Source organism: Protopterus annectens, chromosome 1.part2, assembly GCF_019279795.1.
Source record: "Protopterus annectens isolate FY-2018-M chromosome 1.part2, PAN1.0, whole genome shotgun sequence".
In the NCBI taxonomy this organism is placed as follows: Eukaryota; Metazoa; Chordata; order Ceratodontiformes; family Protopteridae; genus Protopterus; species Protopterus annectens.
In genome coordinates, this window is record NC_056727.1 from 85,295,457 (window position 1) to 85,318,660 (window position 23,204).

The following is a 23,204-nucleotide window of genomic DNA, read 5'->3' on the forward strand; positions in this document are numbered from 1 at the left end:
TTTTTTACTTGTGCTGTTTACAGTGGCGGGTTTGAATTTTGAGCCTTGCCTAAAAAAGGCACTATGGGGGCAGCAAGAGCCTTGGCCAGTATTCGAAAGCCAAGGGGTGACAGGTGCAAGCCGTCTCTTGCGAAGCAACGGGGCTTGTTGAGCATGTCATCCCAGGCTGACAGACACTGGATCCCCTTTGAATGACACCAGAAGCTTAGCCAGTTGGTAAAATTGATTATTTTTTCTTTATACTGAGGTATCATTCTTGGTGAGGGCAGGATGCTACTTAGGGTCAGGGTCATACCCACCTGGGCTACATGATCAGAGAGCTCTTCCATGTCTCTTTTCATGTAGTGCAGGGAGGTGCATCTCAGGTCATTCACACCAATTTGTTATACCAAATTATACAGTTTCTGATGCAAAAAAGTTTGTTGTTTCAATTTTCTTGGACCTGAAAATACCTGCCATTACGTACATCATTATTTATTAAATCCATGATTTCTCACTACCTAAGTTAAGAACTAAACTATTATATTTCTATGCTAAATGTATCAGCAGGAGTTTCTTAATTCTCAGGAAGACATTTTGTAAACTAGGTCTTGTAGCTGGAGCACCTTAAATTGGCAAGAAGATGAGGGATGTAGTAGTAGTGAAACCACACTGCAAGTAAGAAACTGCCCTCCTAAAGATTTATTATTTTATTTATTTTTTATTTTACATTTGTTAACCGGGGTGTCTGACTGAGCTGAAAAGGCCCTTTTTCAGCAGTTGCCTTGGGAGAAAAGCTCCACACAGAAAAATAATTACAGATACATTTAGATACTTAGACATGATCAGTATACACACAAATTACAACAGACATGTTTCTACAGAGGTATGCAGCACATCAACATTTACAGTGGAAAGAAGAAACAGGAAAACATTAATTTAAAAATAAAGGTAATTAATAGATTTGTGGTGTACAGCTAAAATTTGAAACATAAGTAGAATACATACATAATACATAGGTACAGTACATACATTGTACATTAGCCAGTGTTTGTGAGTAAGAGTAAAAACTGTTATCAAGTACTCTAGCTTAGTATGTGTACCTTATCTGCTTTCACTAGCCCGGGGAGCAGTCATTGCACTGCCAACTTTGCTTGAGATGTTGTCTAATGAGGATTTTAAAGGAGGCTATGGACAATGTGTTTTGTTTGCTAGTGGGGAGAAAGTTCTATTGTTTTAGCCACTGAACTACTATATAGTGCATCTCCAAAGCTATTATAGCTGTTGGTGACTTCTAGTAGTAGTTTGCTTGATGATCGAAGAGGCCTTTTGGATGAGTGATGTACTAGGTTTCTGAGGGCAGGACACTTATTGGGGAGGTAATAGATAGAGTGTCAGAGGCAGAGCTGATTGTAGTTTATGAGGTTGGGCAGTTCAAGCCAGTGGAGCTGGCTCAAAGCAGTACAGTGATGAGTTCTATATGAGCAATTTTCTGCAAAGCAGGCAATTCTGTTATAGCAGGCTTCTGTTTTGCTTAGTTCAGTTTTGTTGAGCTTAGTCAGAATGGGAGATACATAGAGTGGGGTGGATAGAAGCTGAGAGTGAGCAATGGCTGATCTTGTGTTGTTGGTAAGAAACGGTTTGATATGGTAGCGCGATCCCAGTTTGGCATGTACGTTTTTAATAGTTAAGCTGAGATGACTATCACATTTTAGGTAGAAGTCCATGGTTATTCCCAGTAGCTTAGCCTGTGCCATTGGAGCGACTGGAATAGCATTTGTGGAGTAGATAGTGAATTGACTGTTATCAGTGTTTTTGTTAGAACTGGTTATAATCATAAGCTGAGTTTTCTTTGGATTAAGGATAAGTTGGGCTTTGGTAGGGTAGTTTTCAATGTCAGAGAATGCTAGTTGAGTTGTTTGCAGAAAGGTGGGAATATTTTGTGCAGCACAGATTAAGGTAGTATCATCTGCATACTGAAAGATAAATGCATGCTGTGTGGAGGTATGGATGTCATTTGTGAAGATTGTGAACAGTAGTGGTCCTAAGATAGAACCCTGTGGGACTCGTATAGTTATGGGCAGCTGAGGAGAGAGAGAATTTTCCCATTTCACAGCCTGGTACCTGTCAGTTAAGTAGCTTTGGAACCAGGTAAGAGTGGAATTTGATAGGTGATATTGGTTTAGTTTGTTTAGCAGGATTTGGTGTGAGACTGTGTCATGTGATTTGGACATATCCAAAAAAAGAGTTGATACCTGCAGGCCTTTGTTTTTGAGACAGTTTATTGTGTCTGTGAAGCAGAGAAGGGCTGTAGTGGTACTATGGACAGGTCTGAAACCATGTTGAGTAGGTGACAGGATGTTGTTGTCTAAGAGATATTTTAGCACCTGGGTATGGATGCATTTTTCTAGGATTTTGGCCAGGGGGGAAAGTATGGCAATGGGTCTATAGTTATTAAGTTCAGTGGAGGTCCGATCTTTATGCATGGGTGTAACATAAGATATTTTCCAGAGTTTGGGCACATAGTATTCAACAACTGATCTGTTTATGAGAGTGGAGATTGGGATAGCAATAGCATCTGCTATGAGTTTCATGAAATAGCTGGGGAGTAGGTCAGCTGCTGTTGATGAGGTTTTTAGTTTGGAGAGCATGTTTTGATTGAGGTGGTAGAAACTGTTTTGAGGGTAAAGCTTGTATTAGTATTATTTGTGTTGGGGGGGGGGTGAGGTTGGGACTGTCCTGTGATACTAAGTAAAGAATTGAGTTCACAAAGTGGGAGATGAATTGTGTTTTGGTGGGAACTTTAGCGTCATGAGTGGTTGGTTTTGGGGTAGCCTTTTTGGTGGGTTTTAGTAGCTGGTTTACATTTTTCCAAAATTTTGTGGGTTATGTTGATATTTAGTTTGTAATGTGTAGTAGGATTTTTTGTCCAGCCTAATGCATTTTTTTGCATGGTTGCACAGTTATTGGTACCTAGTTAGGCTTTGTGTTTGTTTTTTTGATAGCAAAGTCAGGCAGTGTCTCTGGACTTGAGGATTTGTTTGGTTTCTTTACTGATCCAGGTGTTTGTAGAGGTTCTAACTTTGATTTTGCGCAATGGAGCGACAGTGTCTAGGTGTTGTAGAAATGTTTTTGTTGAAATATGCTGCAGTCTGGTCAAGTGGGAGGGTTTTTAGGGGGGGGTCCAGTCACAGTTATAGAGCAGAGTATTGAGGACCTCAGGAGAGAAATTTTTTGTGTTTCTAGTGGATTTATAGTTAGTGGTTTTGCAATGGCTTGTTCTACTACGTATAAGGTATATTATGTTGTGATCATTTAAGGTATCTGGGAGACAGCCTATGTAGGGGGTACAATGTGGGGTTGTTAGGACCCAGTCAAGGATGGATTCCCTTTTAGATTTTTTATCACATCTAGTTGGAATTTGGACTAGCTGCTGGTAGCCATGGAGATTTATTAGATTACTGGTGGTTCTGATATACAGGTGAACCAATCTAGGTTAAAATCCCCCAGAATAAGGGTTTCTTGTAAGTATGTGGAAGAACACCAGGATAAGAAGTCTTCAAGGCTAGCAGGTGTATTACCAGGTGGAATATAGATCACAATCATGGTGATGATCTTTTTAGGGTGAAGTTGAAGTTGTGAGATAAGTATGTCCCAATTATTGGGGGAGGGGTAGGAGTTTGGTATTTGACATAAAGTTAAGTTGAACTTATACAGTAAGGCAGTTCCACCCCCTTTACGAAGTGGTCTGTCTTGTCTAATGATATTGTAGCCGGTAGGGAGAACAATTTGAGTTAGTTATCTTTTTATTTAGCCAGGTTTCTGTTAAAGCAACTATGTCTCAGGAGTAGTGTACTATTGTGGCCTGGAGTTCAGGTATTTTATTTTTGATACTTCTATTATTAATATTTACCATTAAGAGATGGCTGGTTTTGCTGCTGTTGTTGATTTGCCCAGGGATGAAAATATTAGGGGTATTATGTCCTGATAATTAGGTTGGAGTAGTTTGTGTTGGACAAGATGGATTTGGACCTGGGTTGGAGTGGACATCCCCACTTATGGTGAGCCTGGTGTTGAAATGATGATACAGATGTTTGAGTTTGGTGATGAGTGTGAGAAAGTACTGTGTTTTTTTGGAGAGCGAATGAGAGCATATGTGTTTAGTTTTGAATTGGTCAGTTATGTAGTTCTTAAACAATTGTGGGCAGATATTATTATAATGTACAGTGTCTTTATATGAGAGTGCATAATATGCTGTTGTGCTACTAAGTTTGGGGATATTGCTAAAGTGATAACTTGTGGAGTTATAAAGAATTATGAGAAGACAGACTAGACTTAGTGTGTGATAGTCATGGTTATAAAGTTTAAGTTGGTTCTAGGTGGAGATGTGGATAGGAATTATAGGGTTGCAGTATATGTGGATGAGTAAATAGTTTGGGGCGATGGAATAATGCCTAGAGGGAATGTGAGTGGTTGGGAGTACTGTGTGGTGGAGCAAGTGAGTGTGGTGTAATGTGATCTGACTTGAGGAGTTGTGATTGGTGGAGGTGATGTGAGGTTGAGGTGTGGGTGTGGTTGGGATTACTATAAATGTAGAGGTAGTGCGGGCAGGTGGGAATTGGGGGCAGGGCAGGTGAGCAAAGGGAGCCCATGCATTAGCACGGGTGAACAGAGTGGGGCTGAGCCCACCAGGACAAAAGGGCAGGGGAGTGGAGAGAGCCCAAGCATTAATGAGGGTGAATGGAGTGGGGCTGAGCCCACCAGGACAAACGTAATGGGTGACAAAAAGTGTTACTTTACAAATCTGATTCTGAACACTTTAACAAATTCCTGAGGTCTAATGGCTTACCAGCAAGCAGAATTCAACTGCTGAAGAGCACCTGTGTCCTAGTGGGAGACTAGCAATTTAAATATGACTCCATGCACAGCAGGAATCTAATAAAGACTTACTACTGGGGGAGGGGGATAGCACAAAGGGTGTAAACCAGGTGCAATGCAAAGAAACCATCCAAACCAGAGAGGCAAGCAGTGGAAATCTATCAGTGAAGGCCTCAGAGGGGGTGAGTAATAATTCAAACTCTACCTATAAAGTGAAGGAGAGAAGAGACAGCAAAGTTTATTAAGGTTGGGAGTGTGTCTTCACATTGACTTGCTTATTAGTAGCCAGTCTGTGCACAGATTAGAGTAGGGAGATACATTAGCAATGAAGGGGAATGTATAGAGATGCAAATAAACAGTGGGGCTCAAGTGATACAAACTAAGGCAGACAGCACTGAGAGGGCTGGCTGCTTGAGGGTTAATTCATCACAGAGAATAGGAAGGATCTGAATGAAGTATATATTGTCTATTGCACAGTTAGTATTACTGCACTAGCTGGGGGGGGGGAGACCCAAGACCACAACAGTCAGTTTTATTAGCAAGCTGAGAACTACTAAGTAACACTACTAATGTTAAAGATTCACTATCATAACACGTACAAGTACAATGGACTGACCCTGCTCTTCAGGCTCAAAATGTATATCCTTGTTTAGTTTTGCAGTACTGATTCCTTCTTAGACTGTATGGGTGAGGTGGTAGCCACAGACTACAGAGTTGCTTGAGTGTGCTCTGAAGAGAGAGAAAAAGAGGGGATGAAGCTAGTCGAATGAGACAAAGATAGGTTAAAGGAAGTAATGAGATAGCTTCACTTACCCAGAATGCTTTGTAGACGCATGTCACTCATTGCTCTGTTCCTATCATGATATCATTTTCTGAGTGTGTTCAATCTTCATTTTTGCAAAATCACTTGCAACTTTAGAATGAGATATATAATTGGAAATGAAACTAACTGCGAAACAAAGGTGCTTCAGGAAGTGACCAATACACTTCAAATGAGAATGGCACTTTGTGTAGCCAGGAAATAACTTCTTATTCTTGTTATATAGTTGATTCTGCTATAGTGGATTGTTTTTAAATGTTCTGTTATAAGGGCACAGATAGAAACTGCCTTATCAATACAATAAATGCAATGCCATTGAAGGGTAGGTCAAAACATCAAATTCATAATATAAGGGGAACAGTGAAGCAACAAGCATATGTAAAATATATCAATTAATTCAGAGGAAGAAGAAGGAGTCAGAAAACCAAATGTTCCAAATGTACAATGTACACCAATCCATTTGATTAAAAAGGTAACTTAAAAACTGTTTTAATATATATGCAAGAAAAGAAAAACGAAAGGTTAAGCAGGTTACACAAAATCATGTTGGATGAGAAGTTGCCTTTACCTAAACCATTTGGTAAACGGTCTGATGATTATGAGGTTGATCAATGATCTTTAATAAGAAAAGGGACCTACAATAAATACAAAATGTAAAGGTGCAAAAATCAAATGATTCAGGTGGGATTCACTGCAGGATTCCTACAGATCTCATTTACTTACCCTGCCTCTATCCTCACATACATGTCTCTGCAGTAAAGATCGAGAATGTTTAACATTTTGAGAACTGAATGGGGAACTGATATTTTGACAAATCAGAAGTATGTTGTAAAGTCCCTATAGGTTATAGGTTATAGGTTGGGGATTGGCACAATTATTAAGGTGTTTACCTCACAGGCACAAGGTACAGGATTTGATTCTTTACTTTGGCAGCATGGCTAGGCCTAAAAAGAATCCCAATGGTCATTAGCTTAGCAATCACCTGTGAACTCTCTTGATAAGAGGCAGGTGTGATAATGTCTCTCCTAATAAATTTAAGTGAAACAAAACGAGAAACTATATTTCAGTTTGACCATGGTAACAGAGGAAATTGTGGATTGATTACTGAACAAAGTTTGAAGTCTGTGTGTCTGTGTGCCTTGATATCCAAGGAAGGATAGATATAAAGAAGGGAAGTCACCATATCAGGCATATCTAAAGGAGCTCATTGGCTGGGTATCCAGCAAACTGAATCATCATATTTCATCAGATATTCTAAGTTGAAACTAACTACCACCATTAATGTGAGCATGGAATAATCTTGAAGAGGATCCTAGAGTAATAAAATGGAAGAGTGGTGAGTTAATATGGTACAGATGTAACAGTAAATGCAATCTGTCAAGAAGAATGCTAATGGCCCGAAATCATTACAGGGTCTGGTTCTTTTCAATGTTGTTACAAGTGACAATGGTGTTACAACTGACACCTGAGAAGATTTGTGAAGAAATATGTTTTTTCCTCCTGATGCCACAGTTTATGTTGCTGCAACACAAGCATAATTAGACAGGGTAAAACAATTTATGGAAAAAATACAATCATCTTCAAATGCATGGATCTTAAGTGCAAAAACAATGCAAAATAAATGCATTTTGCAAACAAAAACACAACAAAAGAATATGTAGATGGAGTGGGACACATGCAATAAAAGTAAAAAGGGTCACAGGATAGTTATATCAGATTAGGTAAACTAAAACTAATTGATATGAAGAAGCAGTAAGGCTAGTTGGTGTCATAATGAAATGTTCAAGAAACTGCCTCTGTTTCAAAAAATGAAATTATTCTCTCTCTCTGCTAACCTGATAAAATGACAGAGTTTATTTGGGGGATTTTAAGTCTGTTACAGTGCCAGTGTCATAAAGTGATAATGGGTTAGGCATATTCTGAAGGCAAGCACCTGCTTCATTGCAATAGAATAGTGACGTTCTGGAGAAAGGTTGATAGTCATTTTCTATGAGACCTTAAATTAAGTGAGTTTTGAATAATAATGTCAGCATGCTTTTGGAACGCAAAAAAATGGTGTAAACAAATACCTAGGTATTTATATCTCTCTCCAGAGGTAATGGTAGCATTACAGATGTCAGAGCTTTATATCAGAAAGTTATTGTTAAAATATTGGAAGTTTATGAATACCACAGTTTTTTGTTTTGCTAACAACGAATATTATTTTATTTGCACAAAAATGACATAAATTGCTAAACCGTCTTTTTGCAGATATATTCAATGCCCAGACATTCTTTTAAAAAGGAGTAGATTGGCCATGTAAAATACATTAATAGGCGTAGTTCAGAGGATACTCAGTCCAAATGTATTCTGTGTATATATTAGATTGCCAACAATGAAGACAAAAAGTTCTAGTTGAAACTTCCTAAAATGAATGTGTACGGTTTAGAAAAGCAAATGTTTAAGTCTGAATATGGGCAATACATACAATGTTCAAAATTGCTATATCTTAGAGAATTCACCCTTTTCTGAGATAAGTTACCCCCAGAGGTAGTGTATATAAAATTAGCAATAATTTGGCAGTTAGTGCAGAGGACTAAACCTTTGCTTTATTTAAAAGCTGTTTCCTGTGATTGAATCTTTCTTCTGAAATTTGTCTACTGTCTGACATTCAGCAAATCAGGTAATGAAACAATGCTTTGAGAGTCAGCTTAACGGCCTCTTGGAATGCTTGCCAATGAACTATTTATGAATAGGGGTGTGGAAGGCAGGTGGAGCGTGTCTAAATACAGAGGGCTTTTAATGTATAACAGTGAGTTTCACAGTTTATTGTTTTTTTTTTTTTTTTGAGGATCAAATTATCATTTCTAACTGTAAATTATTATGATAGCTTACCTAAGGGGGTTAAGGTTATAAGCTGTTACTGAGTTTCATCCTATAGTCCTGCATGTGACACTGAGGAAGTAATAACTCAGGCAGCGCTCCCAAGTCAGGCTTGGAAAGGGGCTCTTTTGTCCAGCAGAATTTCCTGATTAAGAAATTAATTAAGAAACTCTCAAGACTTGCAGTATTGATTCTTGAACTTCAAAAAGAGTGCCAAAGAAAAGTCATACATAACACAAACATAATGCATTTAATACCTCCATTTGTGAAGCACAATCTCAAATACTTTTTGGCATTTATTAGTAAATGCTTCAAAGGATTATACTAGCACACCAAGGTACATACTGAACTTAAGATTAATAGTTTCCCTTTGGTATTTATATAAACCTCGATGGTGAAACTATCTGGGTTATTTTTGCCCTTGCCTGTTAAGAACTGATCTTCCAAGAATAAACCAAGCATACTTTTATTAAATCAAATAAAACAAGCTGCATACAGATAAGCATTAATCACACAAAACTTCATCAGATCAGACAGTTTCACTGCACATTCCATATCTATAATGAATCATCAAATCATTAACCAAACAATGGTTTTGCAACAAAATACTTTTAATAGGCATGGAGTCATTCAACCCCTGTAGCTCTTTTGCACCTAATTGTATTTGCAAAGTCCTTAATTTCTACCTGTGCATTCATAGCACCATATATTTTGCTTTATAAAATACAATAAAGAACCTGAAATTTAATGAGCACTGAATGACTATGTCTATTAATAATATTTTGAGAATGAGATTGCTTTTGTTTCTACTTTTATTTTTATAAAATGTATATTTATTATCAAGCCAGATGTGCTTTGTTGGCAGCTTGGACTATTAGTGTGCATTCTTGCAATTATTTTCTGTATCTTTCTGTCTTTGTCAGTGCGAGAATTTTTGGTGCTAAAATATTTCTAGTGACAAGACAGTATCAGCACTGTAAAGAAATAAAAATAAGTTCTACCTGTTTTACATTCCAAAAACAATATGGATATGTTCTAGACTCATAATACATCCCTCTATGTGGGGAAAACATGTAATATTTCATTATAATTAACTAAGCATATCAAAATTTTGCCAGATTTTCACACTGAAATACATGTGCAAGTCCATATTTGGTGCCTACATGTAGCAGACAATAACTCAAATACTCTTCTCAATTAGTTAGTTACTTAGCTTTGTATGTCAGGAAAGGCTGGCTGGGCAGAACTCATTTTACATAAGATTAAAGACATTAAAATATATAGTATTTGTAAGAATAAATATTGTCAGAGTATACATAAGTACAAATAGAAACAATGTATGCAGTTTAGATAGTACTGGTTGAAGTTCAAACATTGTTAATATCATTAATATAATTTAAAAATGTAGAGGAATACATGTTTTATATCATTAACACCATTTACAGAAATACAGGTACATTAACTTTTGTATATCGCAGTAGTTGTACAATGCAACATTGGACAGGAGTATAGTATTTTGTAGACTGGTGCTTGTTGCAAGAGACATTATTCACTAGGGCTACTAGCAGTTAAGTAGTAGGTCCAAAAGAATCTACAGGTAAAATATAGTGTAGAGGAAGGTAGTGGGAAAGGTGAATGGGCAGGGTATGAGTAGAGAGTAGAAAGAGAAGAGAAGAGGAAATAAATTTAATTGACTGCTGAAGTAAAGAAAAATAGTTTGCAAATTAGATTGAAATGTATGGCAACAGAGATTATACGAAAAAGTAGTGTGACTCATAAGTATTAATAGTAGAGATGACAAGGTGGCAAACAATTGTAAGAGGATTTTAATGTTGGTTGGGAGGGAGCACATTACCTACAATGTGTGTACAAGTAGATTTAGAATGGGTGTAGTACCCTAGCTAAATTATAGGTACCGTTAGGCCTAACCAGGAGTAGTACATGAGCAGAGCCAATTCTTATTTAAGTGCTGCTTAAGCTTGGATTTAAAGTCTGTTAGCTTATCTGCAAACTTGACATTGTAGGGAACTGAGTTCCAAAATATGGAGACATCGAGTATAGTGAGTCACCTGTGCTGTTTTTGGATTTATTTGTGAGAAACAGGCATGTATTGCTGGAGCTTCAATCTCTATTACAGGAACAGAGGTGAAGTATATGTTGAAGTTTGGGACATTTTTCCTGGTGTTTAAATAAATATATGAACTGTGACTAGTTGGCTACATCATAAGTGATGGGGAAGTTCTAATAAGTCTAGCATATTTAATGTGGTGCAGTGTGACTTGTTTTGAGGGGGCTATCTGCAGCAAATTTAGCTATTTTATTATAGTGTATGGCCAGTTTAGTTATATCAGTTTTTCTTCAAGTTTGTAAGAATTTGTGAAGCATAGAAACTTCCTGGGAGAAGGCACATTCAGGAATATTGCCTGTCTTCTAGAGTCTGTAAGATATTGCTTGTCTTATAGAGGGAGCCTAATTTTTTGTGTGTTTTTGATGACTTCTAGTAGGTACTGGACAAATTTTAGCTTTTCATCAATTAGGACAACTCATAATTTAATTTGAGAGACCATTTCCGTTTTGGTGTTATTGGTTGAGTAAATACAAATGGAAGACTTTTGTTCAGTGTATTTGTTAGGTGTAAAAATCATTAAGTTTGTTTTATTTGGGTTCAGGAGTAAATGGTATTTGGTTAGCCAGGATTCTATTACAGTGAAAATGAGTTGGGTGATTTCTAGAAGTTTGGGGGTGGTTGGGGCAGAACAGGTGAGGGTAGAATCATCTGCACATTGCACTATAGTGGCAGGGCTTGTTGTGGTATGTAATTTGTTTGTGAATATGTTGAAGAAAAGTGGCCCTATAAATGAGTACTGTGGGACTCCCACAGTGACATATAGTGGTTATGAAATTATATGCTGCCATTTAATGTTTTATTGGCTAGAGGACAGGTAGCTGTGGAACAAGGTCAGGAATGACTGACTGAGATTGAATTAAAATACTTCAGAGAGGAGGTTTTCATGAGAGAAAGTGTTGAATGGTTTTAGGAGATCTATGAAAAAGCAGGAAAGTCAATTACCTTTATTTCTATACTGGTTGATAATGTTAGAGAAACATAAGCTGCCAGTTGAAGTACTTTGTGTGGAAACCATGTTGTGTTTAGGATAGAAAGTTATTATTTGTGAGGTGGTTAATAAGATTGGACTGGATACATTTTTCTAATATTTCAGATAAGGGAGGATAGGATAGCTATTAGACTATAGTTAGATAATTACTTTAGATACAATCTTTCTATGGTGAAATAATGTATGACATTCTCCATATGGAAGGGAAGTGGGGTTTCTGTCTATAAATAATATAGAGAGGGGTAAGGCCAGAGCAGCTGCTGCTAGTTCTAGGAATTCAGCTGGAAAATTATCATTTTCTAGGGTAGTTTTATTTATTTATTTTATTTTGGAGGTTTGTAATGACTTATTGTAAATTTGTCAGTAATACCACTTAGTGGTGATAAGGTGTGTTAAAAAAATTAATATTTTGCTGGAGTAATGATAGGATTGTGTTTGTAAAATAGGAGTTTAAATGAATGCATAGCAACATTCTCATTGTTGTTTGTTGTTGTAGTTGTTGGCATGGGGAAGGACTTGACCAAGGTAGAGAAGCTTTTCTATAGAGGATGAAAATAGTTGGCAATTATTTTAGTATTTGTGTTGTAGTTTAAAGTAGTATTATTGGTTATCTTTTTTATCTATTATGCAAGGTTGCTAAAAGTTTGGAAGGATTCCTAGGTTTTGTTTACATACCATAGTTTCTATGCTTAGTCCATCTGTCTAACTTTGCTAAGCTGCCTAGTTTGTCTTGTCAGGCAAAGAGTTGGAGCAGATTTCACTCTGATTTGAGTGGTGCCATTTCATTTAAGATACTAAGGAAGGTATTGTTAAATTAAGAGTAAGCATCTTGCTGTGGTAGTTTTTTGAGTATATTCCAGTTGCATAGACAAACAGATGAGATAAAAGTGTCTTCATTAAATTTTGTTAGGTTATGTATCTGTTATATTTTCTTGTCTTTTTTACAATTAGTCATTGTCCTGATGTGTATGTTGGAGATGATTATTGATACTATCTGGTAAGCATCGTGTTAGATTTATGGTAGAGGTTTTGTTGTTTAAATTTTGTTTTTTCTGTCAAATCTTGTGATGGTTTGAACTAGATGGGAAAAGCCATATAAGTTCAGTGGGTTTAAGGTGGTGTTCAAGTTGCATAGATGCTGGTACACTGCCAGCCTACCTATCTAGAATTTTGTAAATAATCATGTCATTTGTGAATATCATGATTCATATGCTGATCTTTCAAATGTATTAGAACTATATGTTATGTGTATATTAAACTGCTGGTACAGAAGTGTGTGTTGAACAGGGTTTGTACAGTGCTGAGCCTGGATGTATGACCACAGCGTCCCCTGCTGGATTAAGCAGAAATGTATATAAACTATTGTACATGTGCAAATGTATATGATTTAACAGTGGGAATTAAAACATAGAAGGTTAACTTGTAAAACTTCAAGAAAATAGCAGAAATAAAATTGTTTTATGATTGTGCTATAAAAGTTAGTTTTAATGCAGCAAGGAGACAGGATGTCTAGAACTAGGGTGCCTTCTGCATTGCTTTGCCTTAAAGTAGCTGATAAAGAGTGGTGGTTTGAGTCAGAACTACCTTATAGTCTGGGCAGAAGGGGGCATAGCTAATAAACCTGTGCCAGCCTTTGCCAGGAGTGTGTCTGTGTGTGTGTGTGTGTGTGTCTGTGTGTGTGTGTGTGTGTGTGTGTGTGTGTGTGTGTGTGTGTGTGTGTGTGTGTGTGTGTGTGTGTGTGTGTGTGTGTGTGTGTGTGCGTGTGTCTGTGTGATTGCATATAAATCAAATATCAAAGATTTGTACATAGGTTCATAGGCTGGTACTAGGCTATCGGCCCTAAGGCCTATGCAAGCCTAGCCATAACAATTCCCTGGAAATTTTTTCCCACAATATTTACTTCTCTGGACCCCTGTCTAGCAGGGTGACTGACATGATCCCCGGGGTGAATTTCCTATCTCCCATCCAATCATCAAGGTTCCTTTTGAAGAGGGCCAATGAGGTGCTCTGCTTGACATGTTTGGGCAGTCTATTCCAGAGTATGGGAAGTCTCTGGGTCAGGAATCTATCCCTCCAGCATGTTTTGTTCATTGTGATGATAAGGTTTAGATCCCTGGAGTGTGTGGCTCTGAGGGATTGGGATTTCTTTAAGTGGAGCATGTCCAACAGCTCAGGGTTTGACATGGCCTTGTATGTTAAGCAGAGATTGCCTATGAGTAGACGATATGCCAGAGTATAGCTGGAGTTTTTTAGACGGTCAGCATATGGCATCTGCTTTAGGCCTGTGATTCTTTTAGTGAGGTATTTCTGTGGCCTTTCCTGCTGTTGCAGATGTCTTGTGAGGTACATACCAAATGGGGCATTATACTCTATAATGGGTCTAATGGGATGAGTACAGTGGGACAATGACCTCCTTTTTTCTGGATGAAAAGCCCTTAGTGGATGAGGTGTGCCATGTAGAAGGATTTCCTGACTGTTATGGTGATGTGGTTATCGAAAGTGAGACCACTGTCCACGTGTGTCCCTAGGTCTGTCAGCACACTTTTGATGTTTAGTGTCCTGCCATCTATGTGGTAGTTCATGGGTACATGTTTTTTTCCAAAGGGGATAACTATACATTTCTTGGCATTAAGCTTGAGCCCATGGTTCTGGCACCAGGCATCTGTTTCTGTAAGGTCCTTTTGTAGAATATCCACATAATTTCGGGATTCAATAATGCCTCCCAGTGTGCAGTCATCTGCAAACTTTGTTAGCCAGAGTCCCTTAGTGTTGGTCTGTACTTCAGAAAAGTAGATGCCAAACAAGAGTGGTCCCAGGACTGAACCCTGAGGTACTCCACTTGTCACTTGTCTGGAGCTGGATTTGGAGTCGGCTACTTTTACAGTCTGGGTTCTGTCAGTAAGCTAGTTGGCAACCCATCGAGTGACGTAGGGATTTATGCCCAGCTTAGTAAGTTTATCTATGATTCCAGAGTGGGGGATGGTGTTGAAGGCCTTGGCGAGGTCCAGATAGGCTGTGTGGGCCGCCTTACTCTCATCCACAGCTCTGGAGACCAATTCAAAGAAGTCAATCAGATGCAGGAGACAAGATTGGCTCTTCACAAACCCAAACTGGGTGGGGTCCAGTGTCTGTAGGTTGTTAATGTCTTTGTTTATAAGTTCCATGATAATGCATTCCATGACCTTGCAGATCAGGCTTGTCAGACTGATGGGACAGTAGTTCCCGGGATCCAAGGTGTATCCTCCCTTGTGGCGTGGGATAACTGTAGGCTATGATTAAACATGACACTTAGGTGGGGTGCCAGTTCATTTTGTAGTTCATGTAGTACACAGCCTGGGATGTCATCTGATCCCATGGATGCTGTATTCTTAGCTTTGGAGAGTGCTGCTTTTACCTGCGTGGCTGCGATTTTCGGAATTTGGCAATCTTTTGGTATTGAGATGGGCCCTTTAGGGGGTGAGAGGGGAGTGAAGTTGGCACTAAATCGATCTGCCAGGATACTGGCAATATCCTTGGGATCAGTATATTTAATGCCATTCTGTTGTAGCTCAGAGCAGATCTGAGCATTGCCATTTAGATTCTTGACATAACTATAGAATGCCTTATGGTTGTCTTTGGAATCTTTGGCAATTTTATTTTCGTAGCTAGCTTTTGAGGATTTTATGAGGGATCTCAGCTTCTTACTGAGGCTGGTGAGGGAGTTTTTTGAATGCTGGGATTTTCCTCTTTTCTGCAACAGTTTCTTCCTTCTGTTGTATAGTTTGTTTATAGCAGGGGACCACCAGATTGGCTTCCTTTTTTTGGAGAAGAGCATCTTGGTTCTATTTGGGATGGCACGATTCATGCATGAGTGGATGTGCTCGTACAGTGCCTTACTGTAGGAGTCTGCAGTCGAACTTCCAGATCACGTCTGCATGGGTGTTGTGAAGTTTGTCACTTCTGACTTCAGTAGCATGAAGTTGGCTTTGGAAAAGTTTTTAAGGAGGTTTCCTTACTGGGGGGTGGAGGTGGGATGTGGATGTCAAGGGTGATTTGCTTATGGTCAGACCTGACCAATGAGGGGGTGACCACTGGTGTGGAGCATCTATCTCCCATGTTGGTAATGACCAGGTCTAGGATATTGGAGCCCCTGGTGGTACAATGGATTAGTTGATCCAGGGCGTTGGAATTTATGAATTCCAAGAACCGTTGGGAAAAGGAGTCGGTACTCGAGTAGTTTTCCCTATTAATGGCAGGTTAGTTGAAATCACCTAGTATTAGGGTGTTTGGTTGTATCTTAATATTTTCCAGTATGTTTAGGAAGGTGTAGTGAGAATCTTGGGGTATGGTGGGAGATCTTTAGCTAGCTACAATTTGGATTGCAGTCTTACCTAGTGTTAGTTGCACCTGGAGAATTTCAGATGCATTGTGTTGGGCAACTAGCCTGGAGGTGTGAATATCCTTGGTGAATATGGACACTCCTCCACCTTTAGTGTTTCAATCTTGGCTTTGTGGCTGACAAGTGTGGAAAGAATTGTAGCCTGGTATTGCAGGGGTGCTCTCTGGAGCCTTGAACCAGGTCTCAGTCACTGCACAGATATCAATGTTCGCCATTTCTAGGAGTGCCTCGAGAGAGTGCATTTTGAGATTTAGACTTCTAGCATTGAGTAGCATTACCTTCAGATTGTGCATGCTTGTATCTGTTATGGTGGTGGTTTTATCCTTTGAAACTTACCTAAAAAAGGCACTATAGGGGTGGCAAGAGCTTTAGCCAGTAACCTGAATCCCAGGGGTGACAGGTGCAGACCATCTCTGGCAAAGCATCATGGTTTGTCGATCATGTCTTCCCAGGCAGACAAATACTGGAGCCCCTTTGAATGACACCAGAAGCTTAGCCAATTGGCTTAGTTAGTCAGGGAGAGTAGACAAGCATGTCAGCAGAGGAGTATGGCAAGCTGACAAGGAGCCAGTTAGCTAAGATGTGCCAGGCTAAAGGACTGGTGCATACTAAACTGACTAAAGCAGAAATGATTGCAGCCTTGGGCATATCACACACCAGCAATCAGCATGACAACCAGGCTGGCCTTGGAGATGTACAGCCCTCAGAAAATAGACAGTTCAACCTTTCCACACAGGACTTAAAAATACATTTGGAGTTAAAGTGACTTGAACTGGAGGCCAAGCATTTGGAAATGGAATCAGTAGAAAGACTGAGATGTCTGGAGGCTGAGGAAAATGAGAGACTGTGATATCTTGAAGCTGAGGGGAATGAGATGCAGAGGCAACATGAGAAGGAGATGCTGACGCTTCACTAGAGTCATGGAGGTAATGGGGAAGGGAGTAAATGAACCCCAGAAGCAACAAAGGTTTTCTTCCACGATTTACAGAGAGGGATAATTTTGATAGTTTCATTCATATGTTTGAAAGGGTATGTAAGCAGTATAATGTTGACCAAGGGCTCTGGGTACAGTTCCTGACCCCCTTACTCCATGGTAAAGCTGTAACTACTGTTTCTAAATTGTCTGATACTGATTTATTAAATTATAATATTGCCAAAAATTGTTTGTTAGAATCTTTTAAGTTAATACCTGAAGCTTATAAGAAAAAGTTTTGTGAGCAGAGATACAGGGCAAATGAAAGTGTGTGTGAATATATTGATGAACTAAGCACTTATTTTCATAGATGGATGAGTGGATGTCAGGTCACCACTTTTGAAGGGCTGGCAGACCTTTTGGTGAGGGAACAAGCCCTTAGCACTTTGTCTGAGGACATGAGAATCTGGTTAGCAGATAGAGAATGTAATACAACAGATGAGTTGGGGAAAAAGGAGAACCATACCTAGCAAGCAGGGCATCACTGCACAGGAAAGGGATACCCAGTGTTGCTCATGGGTCTAAGGGAACCCATGGTAAGCAGCCCAGACTACCCCAACAGAGTTCTCCAGTAGCAGGGGAAGATACTAGTCCAGGTACATATCCAGAACTAAGGGTTAAATGTTTTAAATGCAACCAGTGGGGCCATGTAGCATATAGATGTCCATGGCGGCAAGGTTGGGAACAAAAGGTGGGAAACCTACTAAGTAGGAATGACAAAAGGCCAGCAGTAAGTTTTCTCGAGACAACAAGGGTACCAAATTACCACAAGAGGTTATATCCTATCTTAGTGGATGTGCAAGAGGCCACTGCTAAGAGAGACACAGTCTCTGACCTAACCATTGTGAAGCCTGCAATCGTTAAAGAGGAGTACTTCTTGCTTGGGCAGTCTACTCCAGTTAGAGCTTTAGAAAGGACCCCATTAAAATGCCTTTGGCTTAGGTTCACCTTGACTGGGAGGGTGGAAAAGGAAGCAAGCAAGTAGATGTGTTTGAGGATATCCCTGCAGATGTCCTGATAATGCAGTACCGTATGTGCATGCAGTTACATGCAGTCAGGCTTGGAGACAAGCATGTGGGTCTGGTAGCCTGGGGGAGACCCAGACAGACCACATACTTGCAGCCAGAACTAGTGAGGTGGTTACTTCAGGCTAACCAGATTAGGAAATTAACTTTTTTCCACTGTAGTGCAATCTTGGAGTTGGTATATTGGTTCATAGGTTCATAGCTATGTAGTAAGCTAATGGCCCTGGGGCCTTTACAAGCCTAGCCCATAGGATTACACTGGCATCATGCCACCTGACCTTAGTTCCAAGTGCCTCTGTCAAGTAAAGCCACTGAAGTGACCCCCAGGGTGAATTTTCTATTTCCCATCCACTCATCAAGATTTCTCTTGAAGAGGGCCAGTGAGGTGCTCTGCTTGACATGTATGGGAAGTCTATTCCATAGCATCGGCAGTCTCTGGGTTATGAACCTGTCCCTCCAGCATGTTCTGTTGATTGTAGTAATGAGGCTGAGGTCTCTGGAGCATGTGGTGCAGAGGGATTGGATTTCTTTAGATGTATCATTTCTAACAGAGTTGGGTTAGACATGGCTTTGTAAGTCAAGCAGAGATCGCCTCTAAGCAGGAGATATGAGACAGAGAGGAATAGAATAGTTGGAGTTTTTTTAGTCTGTCCATATAGGACAAATGTTTAAGGCCTAAGATACTCTTTGTGAGGTACTTTTGCGGCCTCCCCAGTTGTTGCAGGTGTTTAGTGAGGTACATGCCAAATGGGGCATTGTACTAAATTACTGGCCTAATGAGGGAAGAGTAGAGGGAGACAATGACCTCTTTCTTCCTGGATGCAAAACCCTTAGTAATGAGATGTGCCACATAGAAGGACTTTCTGACCACAGTGGCAATATGCTGGTCAAAAGAGAGGTTACTGTCAACCTGTGTTCCCAGATCTCTTATTATGCCTTCTGTGTTCACTGGACTGCCATCAATGTGGTAATTCATGGGAACCAGGTTTTTCCCAAAGGGGATGATGACACATTTTTTGGCATTGAGCTTTAGGCCATGGTTCTGACACCAGTCGTTGGTCTCAGTGAGGCCTTTCTGTAGGAAATAGAAGTCCCAAGTGTTGGGGTGTGGGGGGGCAGAGCCCCCACATGGGGGTACAGGGGGGCTTGCCCCCTGTAGAAATGTACTAGAAAGTGTGTTTGTTAGTTAGGTGTTGTTATAGGTGTAGGGGATTTTATTTACATGTGCATTGCAGTTTGCAATGTTATGAAGCACACTTTCAATGTTCTGAATTTTCAATGTTTTGGGTTTTCACTGATTTGGGATTTGGATGTTTTGGTCTCAATGTTATGAAATTCAATGTTATGAAATTTCAACGTTTTGAAGTAGACCTGCACATATATATATATATATATATATATATATATATATATATATATATATATATATCATATTCAAAACAGAGAAAAACATATTACACAGCATCTCATAGGTTGATAGGTTCATAGGTTCATACTAGGCTATCTGCCCTAGGGCATTTATAAGCCTAGCCAGAGTGTGTGTGGCTTTCACCATCCCTTAGGATGAGAATACTATACCCATTAGTTTGCTGTGCCTCTGTCCAGCAGTGACACAGAGATGATTCCCAGGGTAAACCTACGATCTCCCATCCACTCGTCAAGATTTCTCTTGAACAGAGTCAGTGAGGGGCTCTGCCTCACATGGACTGGGATTCTGTTCCATAGTGTAGGGAGTCTCTGGGTGATGAATCTGTCCCTGCAGCACGTCCTATTTATATCTGTGTTGAGGTTTAAGTCTCTTGCTCTCGTGGCTCTGATGGATTTGGATTTTTTGAGGTGGAGCATGTCCATTAATTCCGGGTTGGACATGGCCTTGTATGTCAGGCACAGATCACCTCTGAGCAGACAGTATGCGACTGAATAGAGCTGGAGTTTCTTCAGTCGGGCAGCGTATGACATATGTTTGAGCCCCTTTATCCTTTTGGTGAGGAACTTTTGGGGTCTTTCCAACTGCTGCAGGTGTCGGGTAAGGTACATTCCGAATGGGGCATTGTACTCAATCATTGGTCTGATAAGTGAAGAGTACAGGGGTACAATGACCTCTCCTGATCTGGATGTGAATCCTTTCATGATCAGGTGGGCAATGTAGAATGTCTTCCTAACCACTTTGGCAATGTGAGTGTCAAAAGAGAGGTTACTGTCAACTTGGGTCCCCAGGTCCCTGATAACTTCTTCCGTGTTTAATGGATTACCACCTATGTGGTAATTAGGGGTTACCTTGTTTTTCCCAAAGGGTATGACTATACATTTTTGGCATTTAGCTTAAGGCCATGGCTCTGGCACCAGTTATCCATTTCTATGAGACCTCTCTGGAGGATGTCTGTGTCTGATGGAGTGTCAATTATGGTGCCCAGTTTGCAGTCATCTGAAAACTTTGTCAGCCACAATCCCCCTATGTTTGCCTGCACTTCAGAAAAATAAATGCCGAACAAGAGGGGGCCCAGGACTGAGCCCTGTGGGACACCGCTCATGACCGGCTTAGAGTCTGACATGGCACCAGCAACTCTAACCCTGTGGGTTCTGTCCTTGAGCCAGTCTGCAACCCATCTTGTGACATATGGGTTTACATCTAAGCTGGTGAGCTTTTCTATGATGCCCGAGTGGGGTATTGTGTCAACGCTTTGCTAGGTCAAGGTAGGCTGTGTGAACTGCCTTACCCTCATCAATGGCCTTAGTGACTGTTTCGAAAAAGTCGACCAAGTTCAAGAGTCAGGATCTGCACTTGACAAAGCCAAATTGGGTAGGATCCAGTGTCTGTAGGTCCCCAATGTCTTTATTTATGAGTTCCATTATGATCCTCTCCATAGCCTTGCAGACAAGGCTCGTCAAGCTTATGGGGCAGTAATTTCCAGGGTCCGTAGAAGCACCGCCTTTGTGGAGTGGGACCACAGTTGCCGTATGCCATTCTTTGGGTACGTATCCTGTAGTAAGGCTAAGATTAAACAGCAGCCTTATGTGTGGGTTTAGTTCCTCATTGAGTTCGTGTAGCACACAGCCGGGGACACCGTCCGGTCCCATTGATGCTGTGTTTTTTGCTTTAGAGAGAGCAGCTCTCACCTGGGCATCTGAGATGTTTGGGAGGCTAGACTCTGGTGGGATAGATATTTCTCCTTTTGGGGGGAGGGAGGAGAGAAATTTGCACTGAACCTGTCTGCCAGTATGTTGGCAATGTCTGTGGGTTCAGTGATTTTTGTATCATTTTGGACTAATTCTGAGCATATCTGGGAGTTTCCACCCAGTTTTCTAACATAGCTAAAGAAGGCCTTATGATTGTCTTTTGTGTCTTTAGCGATTTTTCTCTCAAAGTTGGCCTTGGATGATTTTATGAGTGATCGTAGTTTTTGCTAGTATTGATCAGAGATGCCTTCCCTTTTAGGGATTTTGCTCTGTCATGTAGTAGCTTTCTCCTCTTGTTGTAGAGTTTGTTTATGGCTGGGGTCCACCAGACCGGGTGCCTGCCTTTGGTGGAAAGGGTCTTGATTTTATTAGGGATTGCTTGATCCATACATTCCTGGAGGTGCTCGTAGAAGGCATTTGTAAGGGTTTCAGCAGCGTGGGTTATGGTTTCCACTGGCTTGGGGGCCTTGAAGGATACCACTCCAGTCTTAAGAAGTGTGAAGTTTGCTTTTGAGAAGTTCTTCACTGTGGTCTTTTATGCTGGGGTTGGGGGCGGGATGTGGATCTCCAGTGAGATTAATTTATGGTCTGATCTCACCAATGAGGGATATACTTCCGGTGTGGAGCATTTTGTCCCCATGTTTGTGATGATCAGGTCTAGTATATTTTCTCCTCTTGTGGGAATGGTGACTAGCTGTTCCATAGCATTTGAGTTTATGAACTCCAGGAACCTTTGGGCTAGGGTGTTGGGGCTTGAGTAATGTTCCCAGTCTATGTTTGGGTAGTTGAAGTCTCCCAATATGATGGTGTTTGGAGAGACATTCAACTCTCCAGTGTCTTCAGGAAGGCTGTGTGGGTTTCCTGAGTTTGAGAGGGTGGTCTGTACCATGCTACAAACTGTAGGGCAGTTTTACCTATGGTTAATTGCACCTGGATGGTCTACAATGCTTCGTGCGTTGCCACTAACCTGGAGGTGTGGGTATCCTTTATGAATATGGATACTCCCCCTCCTTTTGTGGTTCGGTCCGGATTTTGGGGAAGGAATGCATGATATGAGGTATAACCTGATAGTGCTGGGGTGCTCTCAGGAGCCTTGAACCAGGTTTCAGTCACAGCACAGACATCGATGTTCTCCATACTGAGGAGGGCTTCGAGGGCGTGCATCTTGAGGTTTAGACTTCTGGCATTGAGCAGTATTACCCTTAGTTTTTTTCCATTTTTGTTTTCTAGGGTGGTAGGTTTATCATTTGAGCCTTTCCTAAAAAAGGCCCTATGGGGGTGGCAAGAGCCTTTGCCAATATCCGGAAGCCCAGGGGTGACAGGTGCAACCCGTCCCCTGCGAAGCAGCGTGGCTTGTCAAGCATGTCATCCCAGGCAGACAGACATTGGATCCCCTTAGAATGACACCAGTAATTAAGCCAATTATTAAAGCTGATCATTTTGTCTCTGTATTGTGGCATCATTCTTGGTGAGGGTAGGATACTGCTCAGGGTCAGGGTCATACCGGCCTGGGCTACATAATCTGAGAGCTCCTCTATGTCTCTTTTCATGTAGTCCAGGGAGGTGCGTCTCAGGTCGTTCACACCGGCATGGACAATGACTGAGTCATACTTGTACTTGCTGTGGAGTGACCTGAGTGCTTGTGTTATGTGGCGGATTCTAGCGCCCGACAGGCAGCTTACTGTGATCTTTTCCTTGTTCAGTCTGGTGAGTGGGACGTCAGTGTGTCTGACTATGGAGTCACCTATAACAAGTGTGTCTGGCATTGTGTTTGGCCTTAAGGGCTGTGACTGTTTAGCACACTGACTTTGAGAACTATGTGTTGCATGTCTTATGTCTTGAGGTGGCAGTTGCTTGGGTGTCTGCTTTGGAGGCCTCTGTAGTTTTGGTAGATTTTTGATCAGTGCCTCCGAGTATGTCTTTGTGTGCTTATGTGTTTGTTTTGCAGTTGTGATAGTTCTATGTGAAACTGGGTTTGTGGTGTGCGTGGTTTCCT